The sequence below is a fragment of the Pseudorasbora parva genome, chromosome 1, assembly GCF_024679245.1.
Source record: "Pseudorasbora parva isolate DD20220531a chromosome 1, ASM2467924v1, whole genome shotgun sequence".
Lineage (NCBI taxonomy): Eukaryota > Metazoa > Chordata > Actinopteri > Cypriniformes > Gobionidae > Pseudorasbora > Pseudorasbora parva.
The window spans coordinates 1,307,878-1,323,294 of NC_090172.1; the positions used below are offsets into that span (position 1 = coordinate 1,307,878).

Below are 15,417 nucleotides of genomic sequence, written 5' to 3' on the forward strand. Positions count from 1 at the left end.
ACGAGGTACCTTATAAGATAATTTTGTGTCATGACTCTTACAGATACTCTTCAGGGAAATGTGGCAATGCATGAGGATGATCATCCCAAAAGCTCTGCTTCTTCAGGTGAGTTATAATTTAATATAATGTATTGTGTGTGTGTGCGCGTATGTGTGTGCGTGTGTTTTTTTTTTTTTTTACATTGTACCAAATGTCCTCACAATTAAAGTGAACCACATACATGTGCATTGTGGATAAAACGATCAGGGAAAAAACGGTTTAATTGATGTAGAAAAATAAATATAGAAACAACTGATTTAGATAAATGCAATTTCGCTGACCTTATGTATGTAATTTTGATAACAGGGAAGGAACCAAAGGAAACAAAATGCAAAGTCACCATGGAGAAATGGTTTGGTATGTGATATATCAATTAGACATTATTTATTTATACAGACATAAAACATCCTTTGCTATATAACAATCGAACTTTACAATTTTTCAGATCTGAATACTAAGATACTCCAACAAATTCAAATGCTGGAACAGAGACAAGCTGTCATCATGAATGACTTGGCAAAAGTTAAGTCTGTTCTCATGAAGCGGGCAGAAGAAGATGCCCATGAGGAACTTTTTAAACAACAACAGTGCTCCAGCTTTGAAACGTTTGAAGCCTTCTGTCAGAGGCTTCAAGAAGACAAAAATTATCGAGAGCTTTATGTTAGTACTACTATATAAATTTAGCGTTTATTTTTACAACAAAGCCACAGTTTTATTTTTTTTTTATTTTTTTTTGCAGCAGATACCATGTAAAAGAAATGTTGAAGCCTGGTATATTTTAATCATGACAATATTATGTATGTTTTTGTCAGGTACACTATCTCATCCATACTCACGTCAGCTCCAATATGGGTGAGATGGTGAGACAGGCTTTAAAAAGCATAGCGTCAGACAATGTTCTCTGTCTGTATAACAGAACGGGGAAAGATGGGAAGAAGGTGTTGCCACCTGTGCTCCTGACATGTTTGAAAAGTAAGTGTTTAAGTTTTGGTTTGTGCATCTGGATGCTGCTATAGAAATTGTAATGTTAACACCTTGCTCTTTGTGTTTTTAGAATGTGTCAGGTCTTTTCACAAACAAAATGAAAAAGAGGTGAAGAAGCTAAAAGTAACCACCAGAACAACACCAGACGCGGAATGTATTCGCCAAGTAGAAATTTTTTTGTCCAACGCCAACACCAGGCTGAAAAGGAAACCAAATAAAGGAAAAAGCTGACTTTTTGTTTGATTGTTTTTATTGATGGAAATAAAGAATGTGGGTGTAAAAGTTTGAGTTAACTGAATCATTTTAGATAACAGTGAACTAACACAATTATTGCATAGTGGTGTTATATGGTGATCTCACAGTATGAGCACACAGTGACCACAGTATGAGCACACAGTGAGTGCGCAGTGACATCACAGTGATCACAGTATGAGCACACAGTGAGCACACAGTGACCACAGTATGAGCACACAGTGACCACAGTATGAGATCACAGTGATCACAGTATGAGCACACAGTGATCACAGTATGAGCACACAGTGAGCACACAGTGACCACAGTATGAGCACACAGTGACCACAGTATGAGATCACAGTGATCACAGTATGAGCACACAGTGATCACAGTATGAGCACATAATGATCACAGTATGAGCACACAGTGAGTGCGCAGTGACATCACAGTGATCACAGTATGAGCACACAGTGATCACAGTATGAGCACACAATGATCACAGTATGAGCACACAGTGAGTGCGCAGTGATCACAGTATGAGCACACAGTGATCACAGTATGAGCACACAGTGACCACAGTATGAGTACACAGTGACCAGAGTATGAGCACACAGTGATCACAGTATGAGCACACAGTGACCACAGTATGAGATCACAGTGAGTGTGATGTGACCTCATATTTCCACCACAGTATGAGTGCACTGTGATTGTGCAGTGACCTCATGTTGTGAACAAAGTATGAGCACACAGTGAGAGCTCTGTGTGGTTACACTTTTAGTTCACTGTGACACTCACATTATGACCACACCATGAGAATATTGTGAGCTCATAGTGACATCATTGTGAGATCAAATTGTTGACTGGGTAATCTTTCTAATGTTGTATAAAGCAAATCTGCAGGACCGGGCTGTTGCAGTAATGTGGTCAGTGAAGTTTAACTGGTCATCAATCACAACTCCAAGGTTTCTTGCTGTCCTTGATGGAGTTATGGTCGATGAACCAAGCTGAATGGAGAAATTTTGATGAAGTGCTGGGTTGGTTGAGAAAACAAGTAATTCTGTCTTTGCAAGATTGAGTTTAAGATGATGCTCTTTCATCCAGTCAGAAATGTCTGTCAGACAGGCAGCGATACGAACACTGACTGTAGGATCATCTGGTTGAAATGAGAAGTAGAGTTGAGTGTCATCAGCATAGCAGTGATAGGAGAAGCCGTGTTTCTGAATGACAGAACCTAATGATGACATGTAGATGGAGAAGAGAAGTGGTCCAAGGACTGAGCCCTGTGGAACCCCAGTAGCTAGATGATGTGACTTAGACACTTCACCTCTCCATGACACCCTGTAGGACCTACCAGAGAGGTAAGACCTGAACCACTGGAGAGCAGATCCTGAGATCCCCGTCCTCTTAAGTGTTGACAGGAGGATCTGGTGGTTAACTGTGTCAAAAGCAGCAGACAGATCCAGCAGAATGAGCACTGAGGATTTGGAAGCTGCTTTTGCCAGTCTCAGTGCCTCAGTTACCGAGAGCAAGGCAGTCTCGGTCGAATGGCCGCTTTTGAAGCCGGATTGGTTGTTGTCTAGGAGGTTGTCCCGTTCAAGAAACATAGAGAGTTGATTGAACACAACTCGCTCAAGGGTCTTTGCAATGAAAGGCAGAAGGGATACCGGTCGGTAGTTTTCTAAAAGTGCTGGATTCAGAGAGGGATTCTTAAGCCACAGTGCTTAAATGCTGTGGGAAAGGTGCCCGTGTGAAGAGAAGTGTTGACAATGTGAGTGAGTGCAGGAGTGATTGAAGAAGAAATAGCCTGAAGGAGGTGAGTGGGAATAGGATCAAGTGGACAGGTAGTAGGGTGATTGGAAAGGATGAGTTTAGAAATATCTGCCTCGGAGAGTGGAGAGAAGGATGGAAGCGTGTTCGTGTTAGTTGTTGAGATGTGCGTGTCAGTTTGTGATGAGGAGAACTGTTTGCTAATGAGAGCTGTTTTGTTGGTGAAAAATGATGCAAAGTCATCAGCTGTAAGAGTTGATGAAGGAGGGGGAGGAGGTGGACAAAGGAGAGCGGAGAATGTTTTAAAGAGTTGGCGAGAGTCAGAGCAATTGTTGATTTTGTTGTGGTAGTATGTTGTTTTAGCAGTGGAGACATTTGTAGAGAAAGAAGAGAGAAGAGACTGATAAAAGGCAAGGTCAGTATTGTTTTTAGATTTCTGCCATTTCCTCTCTGCCGCCCTGAGTCCAGAGCGATGTTCACGGAGAACTTCAGACAGCCAGGGGGCAGATGGGGTGGGGCGGGCTGGTCTGGATGAAAGGGGGCAAAAACTGTCTAAGGAGGATGTTAGAGTGGAGCAAAGAGTGTCGGTAGCACTGTTAGTGTCCAGTGCTGAGAACTGAGCAGGTGGAGGGAGTGAAGATGAAACCATAGTGGATAGGCGAGAGGGAGAGAGTGAGCGTAGATTACGCCGAAAGGTAATCTGTGTAGGAGTACGTTTTGTATCAGGAGTCAGTATGAGGTTAAGAGTAATGAGAAAGTGGTCTGAGGTGTGTAATGGAGTAACTAAAGTGTTGTCCGTGGAGCAGTTGCGTGTGTAGACCAGGTCTAATTAGTTACCTGATCTGTGAGTAGCCGTAATAGATACTAACTTAAGGTCAAATTAAGTCAGTAGAGTGCTGAAGTCTGCAGCTAGGTGTTTATCAAGATGGATGTTGAAGTCACCAAGCAGAATCAGTGGAGTGCCATCCTCAGGGAAGCTAGAAAGTAACACATCCAACTCCTCCACAAAGTTACCGAGGTGACCTGGAGGACGATAGACCACTACCACATGGATTTTAACAGGGTGAGTAATAGTGATTGAGTGCGATTCAAATGAATTGGCCGGTAGAGACGGTAATGGATCAAATTTCCAATCCTTTGAGATAAGCAATCCAGTACCCCCACCCCTCCCAATAGGCCGAGGAGTGTGTGAAAAAGTATAATTGCTTGAGAGGGCTGCAGGAGTGGCAGTGTCCTCTGGTTTGATCCAGGTCTCAGTTAGGGCCATGAGGCTAAGCTGTTTATCTAGCTCTGCTTGAAGATCTTGAATCTTTGCCTCAGACTTTTCTGCTTCCGCATTTTTAGGATCCACTTCTTGACATTTAGCCTCTAGGCTTGATAATAGAAATGGTGTCACATAATTTTGTAGCTTTTTACAACTTATGAAGTTTAAAGCTTCAATTATTTCACCATGTTTTGATTTCTTTTGGTGTTTGCCAATTATGTCCCACCATCTAAGCATTTCATCATATGAACTGTTGATTCCAATATACTCTTTCTTAAGTTTGGACAAGGTTCTTAAGTTCGCTCCATAAAGCAAACAATATATCACTTTTATCAGAAATGTTCCCTTCCATCCCGAGGTGATATTCTGAATATTCTCGGATTGTACAGTAATGGGACTATTGAAGCTGTTTAAAACTTTCTTCTTGGATGAAGTTCTGTTTCATGCAATTCATAAACAATGAAAACAGACTTACCCATTCCTTAGTCAGAAGGCCAGCTATAATCCATACACAAGATCAACTGTGAAAAAATGTCCTCATTCTGATGAATTTCAGAAAATTCACTGCAAGGGATCCCGGGTTTCGGCACCACCTGTAAGGGTGGTTTGCCTACAGTGGTTCTGACTGCAGGGTTGCCGAACGACTAAAGAAACATTATCAGCAAGATGGTAGAAAACGTCCCCGGTTACGTATGTAACCTTAGTTCCCTGAGAACAGGGAACGAGACGCTGCGTCAGCTGACGCTACGGGGAACGCCTTCAGCGTGACAGGTGTCTGAAATCGCTATCAAATCACAATCCTACTGACCGTCGGCAGCTGGTGATGTCATCACCGTGCGACCAGGAAGTATAAAAGGGCACCGTGCCAACATGACGCTATCCGCTTCGTCTGAAGGGACTGTGGGCAGGCACACCTTGAAGCATGGCCATGTGACGCAGCGTCTCGTTACATACGTAACCGGGGACGTTCCCTTTCGAAAGGGAACTCGCGCTGCGTCAGCTGACGCTACAGGGAACGATATACCCACGCCGCCATGCTGAGGGGAGTGCACGCCCCTTACTGGCAGTGAGAACTGCCTGGACGAGTGTTCGCAGGAAGTCTGAACCACTCCCCCTCTAGCCACACAGACTGCCAGTGACATCATTCCCTACGGTCATAGCCCAAGCTATATGCCTAAGAGAGAACCTAAACAAGTTTTAACTGAGGTTTCCTACTCTTGGCTTGCTCGAGGGCCTGGGACCCGAGGGTGCCCCAGCCGTCACTAATTCGGGAAAAACCTTCACCGAATGCCACCAGGGAGGCCTCACCTGGCGTCACTTCTGTGGGACACCCCGGCTTGGCCAACCCTGTCTGTCAAAACAGAGCCTCCGGATATCGCTCTTACTCATGAGCATCCAGACTGAGGGACTGCAAACTGGCAATGTCTTCCTCAGACCGGAACTCGGAGACGGGAATCCTGGAGAGCAGTACTCAGCTTAGTGCTTCTTACCCTTGCCAGCGAGGGGAGTCTCTTCTGCTTGATCCTAGGATCTACTGAACACATTTATTACAGGGGTGCTCAGGAGGCCTGAAAAAGGCCTATGGACTGATCTACCCGGGAGGCCCCGAGGGGGGCCTGCCCGTCTGATCAGACTCAAGCGGCCGTAAGCTCACAGACGACCCTCAATGGGGGGAGCTCTTAAGCCAGCTTGGTAGGTAAACCATGCTGTAGGCTAGCCAGTCCCTGTCCTGAAGGGACTGCGCAGCAGAAACGGAGTCTCGTTGTGCTAGGGCATGAGCCCGCCCTTGACTTATACCGGCGCAGGCTGGGACCCACCGGCGGGCAGACGCTAGCTGTCAGCACAAAGCCAGTTATACGTTCCCGCTTAGGGGAACCGTTTCCCCTCCAGGAAGGCCAGGAGGCGCCTCTACCTGGCACCGTTAGTGCTAGCTGTTAAGAGCCGCAGGAAGGTGGCTTTACTGGTTCCTCAGGGTTCCATGAGGCTATAACGCCAGAAGCCACCCATGCTAATGGCTAGCTCGTCACCGAGACCTGGTCCGGGAATCCCTTCCCAAAAAGGCCCGAAAAGGCCTGACAGCATAATACACTGGCCTACCGAGCGTCCCAGCTCGGGGGCTCACCCTCAGGCGGCCTGGAGCGGCCTATTTCCTGCCAGCCAACATGCAAACTGTCGGGAGTTGCTGTGTTCCCAGGGCTCGCCTCCAGGGAGGCCTGTTTGGTGCCTACGTAAAGTCCGGTCTTTTAGGGCGGCCTGGAGAGGCCTATTGCCGAATGGCAGTTCCGTATTAGATTGGTGACGAACGGTGCTTATCTGATGGCAAATCCCACCGGAAACCCCGCAGGGGCGGGAAACGAGCCTAGGATGGCCTGAAGCGGCCTGTCCCTGATAGCAGAGCATGCTAGCTACCTGGCTAGCACCCACGCACACTGTTGCAAGACCTGGGAACCGGGGCTCACCCTACAGGAGGCCTAAAGTGGCCTAGATCCTGTCAACCAATGGTCGGAACCCTAGGTCACCCCCTCAGGGGACGCCATGTGAGGCATGCTGAAACTCAGCGAGCCCTCAAAAGTCGGGCTGACAGTGGCTGTCTGCTGGCTGTTGAGGACTGGATATCCAGTCACTACCTGGGGACTCATCCCCAGGGAGGCCGTCAGGGGCCTACTTATGACGAGGTTTCTGCTGCAGCCGACATCGTTGGGGAGAACCCTCCCCGGCTCACATAGGCCACGATGTTGGAACTCACCCGCAGGGAGGCCTACTGAGGCCTACCACCTGACCCAGAGTTAACTGCCCGGACTGCCTCAGCTGGCGTCTCCCACCAGCCAGCCTTCTATAGTCGGTCCACCCCAGCGGCCCATAGAAGCCTTCTGCGACGGCGCAGTCTCCCAGGCAGCGCCTACCAGCGTGGACATAAAACACAATGCCCACAGCAGTGCACTCAGCATAAAACGCCTTGAACCCTCTAAAGCGAGGGGAGTACAACTTACGCCACATGCCTCCAGGGCGGCCATCTGGTCGTCCAGCGGTCCGCCGTCCGCACAAGGGCGTCAGCCGTGACAGTGTTTCGGCTCCATGGGAGCATCCTACCACCCCATGCTTTCCGATGGTTGCGAAGTACAGCTCAACCCGAGCCCTAAAAGGTGAAGTAGAAGACACAGAGCAAGAGGTGAAATTATTGAACACCCACACCCGGCCATTTCCTGAACCAAGCCGGGGGGCCACCCAGAAGTGGCGGCCGCACTGGCTCTGGGGGGCAGGGCTAGCAAAACCAGTCTATACTGCGCACAGCGAAGAGACGCCTACCCCGTCCCCACGACCACTGGCTGAGTCGCGATTCATTCTGCTACACACCTTTTTGCATTAATAACAACCTCCAAATGCAGAAGGGGGGTGGGCATTGGCCGGATGACCCTAACTGCGGGGATGCCGGATAGGAATACAAAGCTCCTGCGGGACTACCGACAGGAGCCCAGGGCAACTGCCAGGGCAATATGCCACCGCGAGACGCCACCACCATCCCATCAACAGCCTAGGCCAACTTGATGCACTAGCATCGGTCTGATAATCCCACAAACAACGGCCCTAAAAAGGGCTGGGACAGACCTTACTGCAGTTCATGCGCTAGCCTAACCTCACATATTCATCTAGATATTTCACTAGTAGAGGTGCCAACGCTACCCAGAGGTGGCTACAGCTAAAAAAGTTTGCCAGGAGAACATACATCAGTATATATTGCCGCTACATGCCTGTGGCATGTGCGGTGGCCTCAACTGGTCATTTTACACATATCCAGAAGAGAAACAGCCTTATTAACTACTGTTGCTACACTAGCAAACATACAGCCTACATAAACACTCTGTGTTTATACCAACATCATTCTAGCCACCTTTACCGGGGAACTACAGGCCCACATCTCCAACTGTTACATTACTTCCCTCTTTTGTAGACAAAATATCCCTCAGAGAAGCATAGAGTCCAAACATACGGCATTGAAAAGAAGAATGTTTCTTCTAAAAGGGTACTCACCCGCTGTCTTCAGTGCCTCATCGCTTCATGTAACATGCATGCTTCGGCGCACTAACCTGAGGGTGGGGCGCTCTCACACACCACTCGCTCATCATCGCCGCGCGCGGCCTGATGTAAAGCGCTCCCGGGGAGAGAAAGGAAAACAACAGAAAACAAAGGAGGGGACACAACCTCACGTTCTCCACGCCCTCGGCGGCGGAGACTCACCACCTCGCTTCCGGCGCTGGAAGCGGTTCTTCTCCCTGATGTCCCTCCTCCTGTTGCGGGTGTCCCGCCTCTTCCACGTCCTACTCCTCCACGGAGGGGGCGCACGAGAGGCCACGCTACTACATTGGCCCATTTTTTCCTCTTTGTTGATGATCCTCGGATCTTGATGGGCCAGGGACACCCTCCTGCCTGGGCGCCACCCTGGACCTCAGCGGAATACACGTTCTATACGCCGCTGAGCGCGCCCTCTCCTCTCTGAACCTTCCCCGCACCGCCTCAAGGGAGGTGCCAAAAAGCTCAGAGGGCGAGACCGGGGCATCGAGGAGAAAGGCCTTTTCTTCCACCCCGATGTTCACCAGGTTCAGCCAAATATGCCTCTCCGTCGTGTGCAAGGCCACCGCCGCCTGACCCGCCGATGTGTATGCCCTGCCATTAAGACGTGAAGTCGTCTTTTAATGGTTTCGATGGCAGGGCTGGAGCTCTTAGTGTCGATGGCCGTCCGGACGCGAGATAGTTCTCGAACATTTCGTCGATGGGCGGCATCGACACATACCCTGCCTCGGCCAATCCCCCGACATCAGCAAAATTAAAACGCTCCGAGTAGGGTTTCTTCCATGCCCCCACGACCTGCTTGTGAAGGTCGGGGAGGAATGGAAGGCTCCCGGGAGCTGGGCGGCTATGGTCGGGGAGAAACCGATCGCCTAATCTGTCAGGGTGGGCGGTCTCTCCCCTGGCTCTCTGCCACGGCAGCTGAAGTCTCAGCGCCGCACACCCCATCACATCCAGCAGCTCCCCATACAGGGCAGGATGGCTGGGAGGATTTGGCCTCAGCCTCATTTTCCTCCTCATCCACAGCCGTCCTTTGATCGACTGGAAAAGCACGGGCTGACGAAGAGGAGGAGTCTCCACCCGACTCCTCCTCCGTCAGCCTGCTCTCGCGACCTGGCTGATCGTCTGCGAGCACTGTGTTCTCCAGACGATGAGCCAGATCCATCTGGGAGCCCCAGGACAAACGGCGCCGCTCAGCCTCGGCATGAGCGGGACCGCTCCCAGATGCTGGCTCTTCTTCCCTCGAGAAGAAGGCCAAGCAAGAGCGGAGCGTCCTCAGCGGAAAACGCTCGCAGTTTGCGCAGGAAGCCCCCTAGAGAACCTCCCGCGCGTGCTCTTCCCCCAGGCAGAGCACACAAAATGTGTGCGTGTCCTCAGGCGTGAGAAACCTGGGACACGGATCAGCGTACTTCCTGTACGCTCCCTTGGATTTACGTGTGCACTTCATTTCACTTTAGAAAGACTTTCTAGCGAACCAGACAAAACAGTCCCTGAAGACGAAAGGATAGCGTCATGTTGGCACGGTGCCCTTTTATACTTCCTGGTCACACGGTGATGACATCACCAGCTGCCGACGGTCAGTAGAATTGTGATTTGATAGCGATTTCAGAAACCTGTCACGCTGAAGGCGTTCCCCGTAGCGTCAGCTGACACAGCGCCAGTTCACTTTCGAAAGGGAACTGTACATTTCTTTTGCCACAATGTTTTAATTTATTTTCACTTTTTAACACTTTGAATACAGCCTTTTACATTAATGTACATGCTTTCGAATTCCATACAATCATGGGATTGCTGCATAAAAAATAAAAAATAAAATAAAGAGAAAAACAAACAAAAACAACACTAAACAAAAATGTTCCCTCTGTTTTAGTTTAAGGTCATCTATTCTAGATTGACTATTATACTCATACAAATTGCAAAAATAAAAATATATGTTGAAGGATTTATAAATTCTGCAAGGTTGAAACCACAGAGTGTCAAGGATCAGGAAGTGGAGGACCCAGATGCAGAGTGACAAGGACAGTTTATTAATAAGACAGATCAACAAGACACAAGAGGGTAGTGGATGAGTGACAGTCCAAACACCAGGGCAGGGGACAGACACCACCACGACGACAGGCAGGGGAGGATGACCACTGAGACCAGTCCAGGCAGCCAATGAACTTGACGAACGCTTGTGAGGCAACACCAGGCAGGGCGATGGTGGACCAATCCAGGCAGGAACCAGAGGCTTGATGGTCTCACAGAATCAGCTCCCTTCTTGGCTGACAGATAGTGGAGACAGCGGCCAGGGAAAAACAACACAGGACACACACACAACAAGACACTAGACAAGACAACAAGAAGCAACAGACAAACTAAGAACTATGACTAAATGAAACAAACTAAAATAATAACTGGAGCTAGAAAACATGGAAAAATAAAACAAAACCAATCTCTATAAAAAGACTGAACTGAGAAATAAAAGTGGAAAACAGGAAAAAAAAGGTAAGCTATCAAAATCAAGAAAACTAAACAATAAGGCTAGAGAGAAACGCCAAAATAAAACCTGAAGAAAATGAGCAAAATAAAGACAGAAACTTCACTAGACTCAAAAACTCAGGAACAAAGAAAAAACTGAAAATAAATCCAAAGCTAGAAAAACAGGAGACACTACATCTAGAACTGACTAGACACTGGGCTAGAAGCTTGCACGGACAAACAAACGCAAACAAATGCAACGAACCAGCAAAGACAAGAGGGAAGGTAGCACAATATAAAGGGACCAGAGCACATGAGGAACAGGTGAGCACAATTAGTGAAACGAGGACTAGACCAGACTAAACAAGGGGGTGTGGTAACAGCAAACAAGGAGGCAGGACAAGAGGAACACATGACAGACACAAAGAGAGACAGATCCATGTACTAAGACACAACACAAACATAGAAACATACAGAGACAGAGTCCACAGAGATTAATCTTCCACTTCTTCATCAGTTAAATTCAAATCCTTAATGTAATTAATAAAGGGGCTTCATATGTTTTCAAATATATGCTGTTTAGCCTTTAATATGTAAGTGATTTTTTCTAAAGGATGGCTTGACAGCATCTGTTTTATCCATTGAATATTACTTGGTCTGTGAATTTTTGTCCACAACAAAGCGACACATCTTTTGGCATAAAGCAAGCTGAGGTCTATAAACGCTCTTTCATCTCTACTATAATTATGTTTCTCTGGGTATATGCCCAAGAGAAAAAGCTTTGGGTCCAGTAAAATTTGTTTTGAAATTATCCCCTCAATTATTACTCTTACTTCTTCCCAGAATGATTTAATTTTCCTGCATTGCCAAATACAATGAAACCAAGTTCCTTTTGCTTCCATACATTTTGTACATATGTCTGGTATGTTTTTATTATATCGATTTAATTCCACCGGTGTTACATATGTCCGCATTAACCATTTATATTGAATAAGTTTAAGGCGTGTGTTTATAGACATAGTTTGAGCCTTACTGCAAGCTGCTTTCCAATCCTCCTCCGAAATTTCAAATTGCAAGTTTTCCTTCCATGCGTCCAACTTATAACGTGAACTTTCAGATGAGTGTGATGTCAGCAACCCATAGAATTCAGATATAATACCCTTTCTCAAATTATCCTTTATCATTATTTTTTTCAAAGATGAATGTTGGGGTCTAGTAAGGACATTATCTTGATTTGCTTTAACAAAGCTTCTAATCTGGAGGTATTTGAAAAAATGCTTCATATTGAGGCTGAATTTAAGCCTCAACTCCTCAAAAGACATCATAATATCAGAATCTATCAAATAAAGATCTTGAATCATTCTAAGTCCCTTCGATTGCCACAATTTGAATGTAGCATCCGCTCTTCCTGGTACAAAGAACCGATTACCCCATATTGGACTATACTGGGATATTGAATTAGAATCTTTTAAGTATTTTTGTACATCATACCATACCCGTAACATTTGTTTTACAATTGGGTTTTTAGTTTGTTTCTGTAGTTTTTTTGCTGTGTCTGAGAATATGTATGAGGGAAGAGGTAGGGTTAGATTGTGAGATTCCATTTCAGTCCAATGTGGAGACTCACTTGTTGAGAAGTAGAACATAACAGACCTCAGCTGTGCAGCCCAGTAATACCACAATAAGTTTGGACATTTTAAGCCCCCTCTCTCAAATGGTAAGTATAATAAAGACAAACGAAGTCTTGCCTTCCTATTGTTCCATATGAATCTGACAAACAAATTTTTCATTTTTAAGAACAAATCAAAAGGTGGTGGAAGTGGAATATTTTGAAATAAATAAAGTAGTTTGGGTAATATATTCATTTTTAAAATATTAATTCTCCCAATTATGGATACTGGTAGTGACATCCATCTATCAATTGACTCATTAATTTCCATCATTAAAGGTTCATAATTTGCATAAACAATATGTGGTGTGACAGGCAGCGGGGCGAGGGACCACGAGAGCGGGCCGGTGATTAAGGTTCATGAGTGCCACGCAGCTGGCACTCCTGAACCTTAATCACCAGCCCGCTCTCGCGGTCCCTCGCCCCGCTGCCTGTCACACCACACAATATTTTCCAGTCTTGGCAAAATCTTTACTCCCAAATATTTAAACTGCTCTACAGTATTGAATTGAATTACCTCTGGGATTGGATTCCTTCTATCATTTGAATTAAGCAGTAATATAGAAGATTTTGTGTTGTTTTCCTTATATCCAGAGATATCACCAAATGTTTTAATTAGCTGTAACACAGTTGGAATTGTTTTACTTAAATGTGACATAAATAAAATAACGTCATCAGCATACAAGGATATTCTGTGTTCTGTTGGCCCTACTTTTATTCCACAGAACTGCTGATGCAAACGTACACCAATTGCAAGAGGTTCAATGGCAAGAATGAACAACAAAGGAGAGAGTGGGCACCCCTGCCGGCATCCTTTACTGATTTTTATTGGTTTTGAAATATTTCTATTTGTCAAGATTTCTGCAGTTGAATTTTTGTATATTGCCTTAACCCATTTTATGAAATTATTTCCAATTCCAAATCTTTCTAAAATATTGAAAAGATAGGGCCATTCAACCCTATCGAAGGCCTTTTCGGCATCTAAAGATAGGAGTGCTGTATCTGATACTTCTTTGCTAGTATGAATAATGTTCAGTACCCTTCTTACACTATGGAAACCCTGCCTTCCCATTATGAAACCATTATGATCTTTATTAATAATATTTGGCAATATCTTTTGTAACCGTATTGCTAAGAGTTTACATATTATCTTCAGGTCGGAATTTAACAAACTTATGGGTCTCATGTTTTCACATTTGTTTGTGGGTTTACCTGCTTTAGGCAATAAGATAATTAGAGCCCCATTCATAGAAGTTGGAAAACTGCCTTTATGAAATACCTCTGGAAACATTTCCAAAAGTGGAGTTATCAATTTATTTTTTAATTTTTTATATAGGTCTACTGGAAGACCATCTGGCCCTGCCCTTTTTCCTGACTTCATACTATCAATGGCATTCCCTATTTCTTCTTTGTTTATCTCCATCTCCAGGTCGTCTTTATGTTCATTTGGAAGATGAGGTATAGGCAGTCCATCTAAAATCCTATTTAAGTTTTTTGAATTAGTATCATTTTTTTGCCTCATACAATTCTTTATAATAGCCTCTAAATGCATCATTTATTTCTATAGGATCCACTATAACCTTCTCATTGGATATAACCGTTGTGACTGATGTTTTGACCTCCAACTGTTTAATTTGCCATGCCAATAATTTACCTGTTTTATCTCCTTGCTCAAAGAATGCTTGTTTTAATCTCATAAGACTGGAGGCCGCTTTGAAAGCTGACAATTTATCATATTCAGCCCTCAAAATTAGTAACTCGCTTTCCTTCTGTGGATCACTTTTCTCATAGATTTTGTCCTGTAGTGTCTTTATTTTATGTTCCAATTGTATTCTCTCCTCTCGTGCATTTTTGATTTTGAGGCTGTATAGCTAAAAATATATCCTCTAAGGAAAATTTTGAAAGCTTCCCACTTTGTACTTAGAATAGAATAGAAGTTTATTGTCATTACAAATGTACAAGTACACAGCAACGAAAATACGTTTGGAGTAAGCCTCCGGGCTGCAGCCAATTGCGGCGCTGCCACGCGCTCTCCGAAGAAAATAAATGCAGATTATGCAAAGCATAGCATACGTACATAAAAGAAACACAACATAACATAACAAAGCACACGTGGTCACGTGATGGGATTTTTTGTTTGGTTTGGGTAAGGGAGGAATTGAGGGAAGGAGGCAGACGGATGGAGGGGGGGATGGGATCGGGGTGGGTGTGTATGGTGCGAGTAAGAGTCTGAGTTTGTGTTGTGAGAATGTCAGCCATAACTTAAGATGTTTACAGTTCAGTTCTGTGGCTTGCCCTTGAAGGGAGATAAGGCAGTGCACGGGGAACGATAGCAGACCCAGCTGTCAAGCTGACCTCCCAACCGAGAGAAAGGGAGAAGGTGGGGGTTGCAGGGTGAAATGAAGCAATTTTAATCCATTTTAGTTGATCTTCGGTAATTTGTCCGGATCATAATCAATCAATCAGTCACTGATCCTCAGCGTTCCTGGCGCACGTCCGGTTCGTGAAGTGACTTGGACATTTCGTCCAATTTCATACCCAGACCGGTCATAATCCGTAGAAGTTCACCAGTCTGTCCCCCGATGGTGTCCACTCTTTTCTGTGTCTCCACAGTCCGAGCTGAGATGTAACGGTTCAGTTCATCGATCTGTGTCACTTTCTGATCTAATACCTTCTGTCGGTCACGCACAACCCCGAAGCATCCTATAATTTCCACAGACAGCGGCTGGGTGAATTTGCTGGCAGCTGTCTTACAAATCTTCCGATATGTCAGGGCAATCCCAAGGCCGAGAAATAGGAACCCCGCTATCAAAAATACAAATATGAATATATCCTCTGCATCCTCCACGGACAGGGCTTCCAGGCACAGGACTTGCCAGTTGTTCCAGGCGTCCCGCATGTAGCCCGCAGTGAAGGTCCCGTCCGGGCAGATGG

General features: G+C 45.7%; 1 long non-coding RNA gene across 1 annotated transcript; it reads left to right on the forward strand.

Moving 5' to 3' along the window:
• Positions 1 to 673: 673 nt before the first annotated feature.
• Positions 674 to 1,243, forward strand: LOC137082702 (uncharacterized). Its single transcript, XR_010906393.1, has 3 exons — positions 674 to 700; positions 853 to 1,012; positions 1,095 to 1,243. It is a non-coding gene; the product is annotated as an uncharacterized lncRNA (long non-coding RNA).
• Positions 1,244 to 15,417: the final 14,174 nt, after the last annotated feature.